Source organism: Pyrus communis, chromosome 8 (genome assembly GCF_963583255.1).
Source record: "Pyrus communis chromosome 8, drPyrComm1.1, whole genome shotgun sequence".
Lineage (NCBI taxonomy): Eukaryota > Viridiplantae > Streptophyta > Magnoliopsida > Rosales > Rosaceae > Pyrus > Pyrus communis.
The window spans coordinates 4,532,524-4,541,483 of record NC_084810.1 but is presented as its reverse complement, the minus strand read 5'-3'; positions in this window follow the sequence as shown (position 1 = coordinate 4,541,483).

Genomic DNA, 8,960 nt, shown 5'->3' with positions numbered 1-8,960 from the left:
ATTTTTTTGTTTTTTTAATATTGGAGGTATTTTAACATCACTTGTAAGTGAGGCTTCAATAAAAAACAATAAAATTTAGACCTTTGAAATTCCATTATTGCCCATCATTTTTTTTTTTTTTGTGATAGAAGACTAAGTAGTCTTTTCACCATCTTTTGGTTGATAAAGAGAGTTTCATTAATTAACAGAGATTAGTAACTAGGACCGAATACTAATTTTTCTAAAAAATAATCACGTACTATAGATTGACGATTGGGTCTATGTTGGAAAATAGTTATATACTAGAAATGGGTACCCGCGCGTTTCTGCGGGATTAGAAACTATAAGAAAAATTATGTCATAGACGATTAATATAATATTATTAACATTAAAAATGTTAGAATATTTTAACAAACAAAAGATTTAATCGACACAATCCAAACACAAACAATTGTAGAACTTTTGTGTCTACATAAAAAAAAAATAAATAAATAAAAAATCAGTCATTCACTGAAGCACCTATAGTTTCCCTTCATTATTCTTGATTGTCAAGAAAGCAACCTAGGCAAGGAAAAATATGACATAGTAAAATGCATGCAATTAATTTATACAATTTATACTATAAAAAATAAGAATAAAGTATGGTTACCTAGTCTTTTTTGGTGAAAAAGAATATGGTTTTATACCAGTTAGAAAGGATTTTTTTTCAGTGATTTAATAGTCACTTATTTAGATCAGTGCATTCTAATATTGTAAATGTAAATATTGAGATTTTATGTTATAGCTAAACAATCAATCTAAAAACCAAGTTAACACCCATAGAATTATCCCCTGCATTCTCAAGAGTACCTAATTCACTTCTTAATTCTACCTAACATGTATAACACTTCATCTGTAGCTTAAAACAATAGAACAATAATAAAAATGGTAGAAATCAGACATTAATTTTGAAAGGCTGAACAAATACAAATTAGAAAACATAACATTAAAGTAATTGGTAGATTGAAGACTAACCAGGTTGAGAATGGAGCTTGATCTGTTCACTTTACAAAAAGTCATAGAAAGTACGACTCTAAACACTTGGGCTAGTCTATGAACAATGAGTGGGTAAGGAATACATTGGCCTATTTTCCAATCGAATAGATATTTATGAAAGTAAAAAGAGAATCAAGATGCCTATTCTAATACTCCAAAGTAGTAATTTGAGAATTTTCCACGACCTACACTAAAAGTAGGATAGCCAAGGAAAACATTAAGCAACAATTATCTTGTTAACAAAGAAAAAGGAAAACTTGGACCTTTTCTCTATGTTCCATAAATTTGGAAAAGAAGCAGGTGCATCTGTTTGAACGATCACATGGCAACACAAAAGAATTACCGAAAACATCAGAAGATTCATGAGATAGCTCAATGCATGGCAACGACATAAATACAGATTTTTGGGAAACAATTGTCTAGTTACGGAACAATCCCATTAACAACTCAGTGTGAAACGTGTGCAATAAAGTGATAAGGGATCTCCACCACTTGTGCCGGCAACGAAGGCCAGGGTCAATGAGATAATCAACAATCTTCCCACACTGTAAACGAATAAGTTAAAAAGAAGAATGCTTAGGAAATCATTTCTTAATAAATTAACCAAGAAAGAGAAGACTACTACCTTTCTTGGGTGTTATAGGCAGAAAATCCTTTTTCCTTCCATAACTATGGCTCTAGAATAATTTGAAGTTGCAAATACATAAATGAATATCAATCTTGATGCCAATGCAAGATAGGTTGCAAAGGTATGAATTACGCTTGTCATGTTAAAACAATAAATTGTTTATACCAAAAAAAAAAAAAAATCCATTTAAAAGAAAAAACCTAAAAACAACAAACCATTCGCTAATTTTTCATACGAAATAGAACGAAGCCATAGAGTATACCTTTTCAAAGTGAGTATTGTGAAAATACAACATAGCTTGAGACAATAGGAATTCATGCGTTTGGAAAAGTCTACCTGCGTGGTGGTGGAATGTGGGAGTAGGTCAGCAACACGATTGCTTCAGCCTGGACAATAGAAGGCAGGAAAGCATTGATAGAGCAGATGCTCTGAGAATAACTCAAGGATGAAAAGACCGATGCTCGACTAATCGAATTGTAGTTGTGTAATCGTCGCACAGATAAACCCTTCAATTCAGCAAGAATTTATGTATTACAACTCAATTAAATACACGACCTTAATAAAAAAAAATCAGTGAATAAAAAACCAAAACAGTCAAAACTAAATAACCTGGGTAATCACTAAAATTAAAAAGCTTCATAAGCGATAAAGAAGGGAGAGGGGTACAGACCATGAAAAAATTTGGAATTACTGAAATTAAAACCCAAATTCCAGAAAGTCTAAATGTAAATTCACATAAATAGTTCAAACCAACTCCACATCATTCATGATAATTACTAAATAATCCAAGAAATTGAAATTGCTCACCTTGAATAAAAAAGCCAAAACATAAACCAATGAATAAAAAATTAATACAACTTCATACAGAGTAACAGTTAAAGATTTTGGAAGACCGCAAATATAATTCATTTAGCTATAAACAGTATGCAGAAGCGTGGAAAAAAAAACTTACATATGCACTAACACCACAATTCATGATCATTATCCAAAATCTCTAAAGTAAACATACGTTCAAATATACACCTCTTTATTTTTCATCTCTCTCCCTGTTCTTTGGTATTGTGATAAGGTTTATGATACGCAATGATTTTGCCAAAATGTAAAATAAAAAAATCACAGTAGAAGTTTAACATCAGAGAAGGAGTCGACGTCTACCTTTGATATGAAGATCCTACCATTCTTCTGCGTACTTGATTCCTTTTAAGGCCACTTGTTGGGGAAAAAAAAAATAAACACAAAACTTGTAATACTATTTAAACAAAAAGAGATCAGAGAAAGCTTCAATTTCATGTAATTTATTTTGTTAACAATGCAATATTAGAACTCGCATTTGGTTCAAAGAAGTAAGGTAAATTGATAAAGCAAAAGGAAAATAAAAACAGAATCTATACCAATTGGTTTAAAAGCAGCAACAAGTATGGCAATGAAAAATTCATACTGATGATCTCACCTTGTGAGATCATCCTGATATCTGTTCACTTCCTATTTTTTATCAGACCAGTTTCCATTATGTAGCTCCTGAGTTTAATTTTTCTTTCGACTCGCTATGTAGATCTGTTCAACAACATGTTGTTTTTCCTAAATTTTTTTTCACAGAAATACAAACTTGTATGAGTGTTAAAAAACCTGCTTTGGTTATGCATATTAACAAACTGATAGAAAACTTGTTACATAATATATATATATATATATATATATATATATATATATATATATATATATATATAGACACCTGCAGTATTAAAGCAAATGAGGGACAATTGATATCAGCAATAGTACCTATCATCAACATGAACTTTTCATGCAAAGTAAGATTTAATTTCTTTAATTCTCATCATCTATGATATAAATGAATCTTACGAGAGAAAAGGCGTAGCTTGGGTATGAGTTCTATGTGTCGTCCTATATGCCCACAGTTATTCTTTTGTGCCAGTCTCTCTTTGTTCGGCCGATTACCTTCTTTAGGAGGTTGCATAGCATTTTGTTGAATGCTTCTACAAGACCGTTGGTTGGAGCATGATACATGGAACATTAGCTTGTCCATGAGTAAGTTGGAGAACTGTTTTTCGTTGTCAGTGATGACATAGCAAGACACACCATAGTTGTGGATGATATGATACTTGATGAAACAGACGACAGTTTCCTTCTTGAGTTCCCTTAGGGGTACGACTTCAGCACACTTAGAGAAGTAGTCAGTCGCAGCTAAGGTGTAGGCTTTTCCTGCAGATGACCTTGGTGTGATTGGTCCTACAACGTCCATTCCCCATGCATCAAATGGCCATGAAGCAACTGTAAGGTGTAATGGCTCAGGCAGTTGATGTATGAAGTTGGCGTGGATTCGGTGCCTTTTGCAGTTTCAGCTCATGCAGGCAAGAAACGTTTGTGCCTAGTGCAGTTTTAGCTCGTGTAGGTGATGAGTGTTGCCTTCTCTTCAGGGGTTGTATTGCTTCGAGCCACGAAACTCTATGCAAGTGCAAAGTTGCCTTAATTTTTTAAAGACAACATTTGAGTTCCATCTCAAGTTTATGACCTCTTAAACGAAATCAGCTTCGATCATTTTGACAATCTTAGCTTCATCCAGGCTTGAAGTACATTGACAACGGTTTCTTGCCCCCTATCACTGAGTTGTGGTGGTGTAGCAGTGACGTCTTCCTTGGGGATTTCGTCTTCTTTGTCTTCTTTGATTGTGATGTGGGACGTCTTGGACCTTCTCTTCAGTGCAGTCCTCTTAGACTTGTTGGCGTGAAGATTGGCCAGTGTAGATGATGGTGTGCCTTTTTACCTTCAGTTGTCCTTTTGTGTCAACTTCCAAGGTTACTTGGCGCTTCATCCTTGAAGGAATCGAGCTTTGAACGTCGTCTTTTCCTATTAGACGGTCGAGCTTTTCTTCCTTTGGCATTGTCTTCCTCTTCCTAGAAGGCTTCTTGGTTTCTTCAAGTCTTTCCAAGGCCGACTATCGTGGAGGAGAGCGAGCCGTGTTGCTTTGTTTCTTAGGTTTTAACAACCTTTCAAACACAGAGCTTTAGGGTGTTGGCGTGTTAAGCCGTTTGAAGACAGAAGTTCGATCTTGACCACCAATGCAATCAATTGCCGAAATTCTAGGTTTTGAACGATTCAACTTATTGAATATTGACGTCCGAGGGGTGGGTTTAGGCTCCTCTTAACTTTGTTCAACGCTCATGCTGATGTGTTGAGCGCTAGCATTTTTTGCTTTGCTTGAAATCTTCACGGGTGTATTTGGTGTGAAACCAAGTCCAGCTTTGTTGTTGTCAACTTCGTAACCATGTTCCTTCAACTTTTTTTGAGTCTCGGTGAGGTCATGTTCTTTGTCGTTGACGATGTTTGCATTTTTTTTTCCAAGATTTGAAGATGAGGCAAAATCGTACCCAGCCTTTGACATGAGTTTGTAGGCGTTTGGGTCGAAATCTTCTTCGATCCTCTTGGTTGGAATAGAGCTTGGTTCCGCCCCCTTTGGCAGGGGTTTTACGAAACCTTGTGGTGGTTTTGAAACTTTAGCGTTGCCTAGCTGTGTCAGAGGTAAAACTGCATTTATCTTGAGTAACTTTATATCGTCCTTGTGCAGTTGTGTGTCGAATTTGCTTGTTCCAGTTTTGAATGGGGATCGCCCATCTTTTCTTTTCGACATTGGGATGTATCGGAAGACGAGTGTGTTCGGTCCTTTTAAAGGCGTCACACTCTCTTTGGTTGTTGCGAGCTTAACAGGCTCATCATCGTTTTTTCTTGAAGATGGCACGGCTTCCCTTTCTTGCTTCTTGGGTATGGCTTACCACTCCTGCTTTTTAGGTGCTACTTTTCTTATGGATTTGATCTCTTTTGGAAGAGTTTTGGGCAACATGTCTTCATATATGTAGAACTTGGCGTTCGTGAAATATGATTTGGCTTCAATGAATGGCTTGGTGTCGCCTTGTATCACCTTTACTCCTTCTTGGTAGAACTTTAAGCATTGGTGAAGGGTGGATGACACTACTCCATTTTTGTGGATCTAAGGTCTTTCTAAGAGTAAGCTGTAGGAAGTTCTTGCATCAATCACATGGAATCACGTGCTTGATTTGAGTTTGCCAATGGTCATCTCCACTCGGATCATGCCCATCGCTCTTTGTCATCCTTAGTTAAAACCATGGATTAGGAGACGGCTTCGAGATAGTTCATACACCTTGATGTCGATTGTAGTCATTATTGACTTTGGCATGATGTTTATGGCCAATTTATTATCCACAAGCATGCTATTGATTTTGCGCTACCTTATGTACCCAGAGACGAAGAGATGACGATTGAGAAGCTTTGAGCCCAACATCAAGTCTTCGTCGGTGAAGTTGATTGTGTCATAGGTGGCATAACATGTGGCATATTCATGTGGCTGAAGCTTCAAGCCTTCGTCCTTGCTTTCTTGCACTTTGTGATCATCGGAATTCGCCAAGATGCTACTAGTGCTTTTCGCATCTCTTGGGGCAATCTTAGTGTTTCCTCGATGCTAAAGTGTGTTGGTAGGCTTTCATTGAGCGTGAGAGTTTTCTCTTCCTCGATGATGATAACTTTGCCTTTTGAGGCTTCTTCCATCTCTATTTCAACCATGTGTTAGGCAGCAGTAGTGCACTATTGGAAGAAGTCCTTGGGGAAGTACTCGTGCAAAGAGACGGGAATGCGTGGCTTCTGCTCTATAGGTTCCCCTGCATATGTTGGCTTGGTAGCTCTTATGTTCATTTTGGGCTTCCTATTGTTGTGGCGACGGTGCTTTCTCCCTTACTCCACCTTTACTATACAGCTTGTGGTTTTGGCTTCCTTGTCTTTTTTTAGGTCACCAGTGTCCATCTTTCTTCATCGTCGGTAGGTGCATTTGGGCGTTTACCCTCAACGATGGTTGTGCAGAAGGTGCTGTGTAGCTTGAGCCTAGACGGGAGTGGTCATGCGTCACTTGAAGAGGCACGGGATCGAAGAACCTAAACACAATCGTAGTAGTGTGTGTTACGACCGTTTCTTCGAGGTTAAGTTTAATTTGCCATTTCGGTGCCAGGTTCATGATGAGCTCTTTGAGGACAAGACATTTACCAATAAAATGACTCACAATATAATGGTATTTGTGGTACCTAGGATCGTTAACGCGATTCATCTCTTCAGGGCACTTGCACTTAGGTAACTCGATTACCTTCTTTTCCAGCAAGCCGTCTAGCATTGCAGCCACATTAGAGTCCGAAAAAGGGTATGTCTTCTGCTCCATTTCCCTCAAGGTGTTTTTGTACCTGTCTTGGGTGCAAGAAGGCTTACCCATCTTCATCTCCTTTGTTTTGTTTTTGGATGAGATCTTGACGAGCGTGGATAAAGTCTTGATGAGGGTTGTATGGAAGGTAAAAGCTTCCTTGGCAGGCTTTTTCCCAGCCTTGTCTACCTTTGGGGCAAACACCTTATCCTTGAAGTCAGTGATTGGCTCATTTTTCCCATTATTGGAGATACTCAACTCTATATCATGGGATCGAGTTGCCAACTCCTCAAATGTTCTTGGTTTTATGCCTTGAATGATGTAATGTATCCCCCAATGCATACCTTGAACAAACATCTTAATGGCGGAGGTTTCAGAAAGCTAATCTTTGCAATCTAGACTTAATGAATGCCATTTATTGATGTAGTCAACGACAGGTTCATCCTTCCACTGTTTTGTACTTGCCAACTCAGCATGCTTAAGGTACGGCAAGTGTTGTAAAAACTGTTGAGGAATTCACTTTCAAGCTAGTCCTAACTATTGATAGACGTGGGCTCAAGGTTGGTGTACCAATCATAGACGTTACCTTTTAGCGAGCACATGAATTGCTTGACGAGGTAGTCTCCCTCTGTCCCAACATTGTTGCAGGTTTTGATAAAATGGGCAATATATTGTTTGGGATTGCCTTTTCCATCGAACTGCATGAATTTTGGCGGCTGATAACCCCTTAGCATCCTCAAGGCGTTAATCTTCTTAGAGCATAGCTTTGAGTACAACACGGAGTTATGTGAGCTTCCTTCGTACTGTGCCTTAATCATGCTGGTGATCATCTTTTGCAGATATTGGATAGAGATAAATCTCATGAGTGTTGTAGCTTAGTCTACCTTGAGCTTTTCCTTGGCTTTCTCCGATAGCAGTTCCTCTTCCTCTTCGGTTTCCTTCTTTGGTTGATCAACTTTCAGGTTGTGGTCAGCTTTCTCGTTATGATGTGCCTCCAAACGGTTGATGGGTGTGGCAATTTGCAAGTCCTTTTCCTCCACGATCCTTGTTAGCCTTGCAATTGCTTCATTCATTTAAGCATACCTTGAACAAACATCTTAATGGCGGAGGTTTCAGAAAGCTGATCTTTGCAATCTAGACTTAATGAATGCCATCTATTGATGTAGTCAACTACAGGTTCATCCTTCCACTGTTTTGTACTTATCAACTTAGCATGCTTAAGGTACGGCAAGTGTTGTAAAAACTGTTGAGGAATTCACTTTCAAGCTAGTCCTAACTATTGATAGACGTGGGCTCAAGATCGGTGTACCAATCATAGATGTTACCTTTTAGCGAGCGCATGAATTGCTTGATGAGGTAGTCTCCCTCTGTCCCAACATTGTTGCAGGTTTCGATAAAATGGGCAATATATTGTTTCGGATTGCCCTTTCCATCGAACTGCATGAATTTTGGTGGCTGATAACCCATTAGCATCCTCAAGGCGTTAATCTTCTTAGAGCATAGCTTTGAGTATAGCATGGAGTTATGTGAGCTTCATTCGTACTGTGCCTTGATCATGCTGGTGATCATATTTTGCAGCTATTAGATAGAGATAAATCTCATGAGTGTTGTAGCTCAGTCTACCTTGAGCTTTTCCTTGGCTTTCTCCAGTAGCAGCTCCTCTTCCTCTTCGGTTTCCTTCTTTGGTTAATCAACTTTCAGGTTGTGGTCAGCTTTCTTGTCATGAAGTGCTTCCAAACGGTTGATGAATGTGGCAATTTGCAAGTCATTTTCCTCCACGATCCTTGTCAACCTTGCAATTGCTTCATTCATTTGAGCTAACTGTTCCTCGATTAATGTTGCACTAGTAGTCATGAATTGCATGGCTACAGGATATGAGCTGCTGCTTGAGTCGGCATCGGAGGTCAAAGACTCGGTTCTTCCTTTGGCCCCCTTAGCGAGGCCAAGGTGATCGTAGGCTCGTGCCTCGGGTGCTCATGCTCATTTGGCAGGTTTGATGTAGAGGTGAAATGCACGGTAAAGAGAGCTCTTGCCTTACTTCGGGTTGTGACACCCAAAGTGCCACCATTTGCAGCAAGGATGTTCTTATTCTTCGCGTTGATT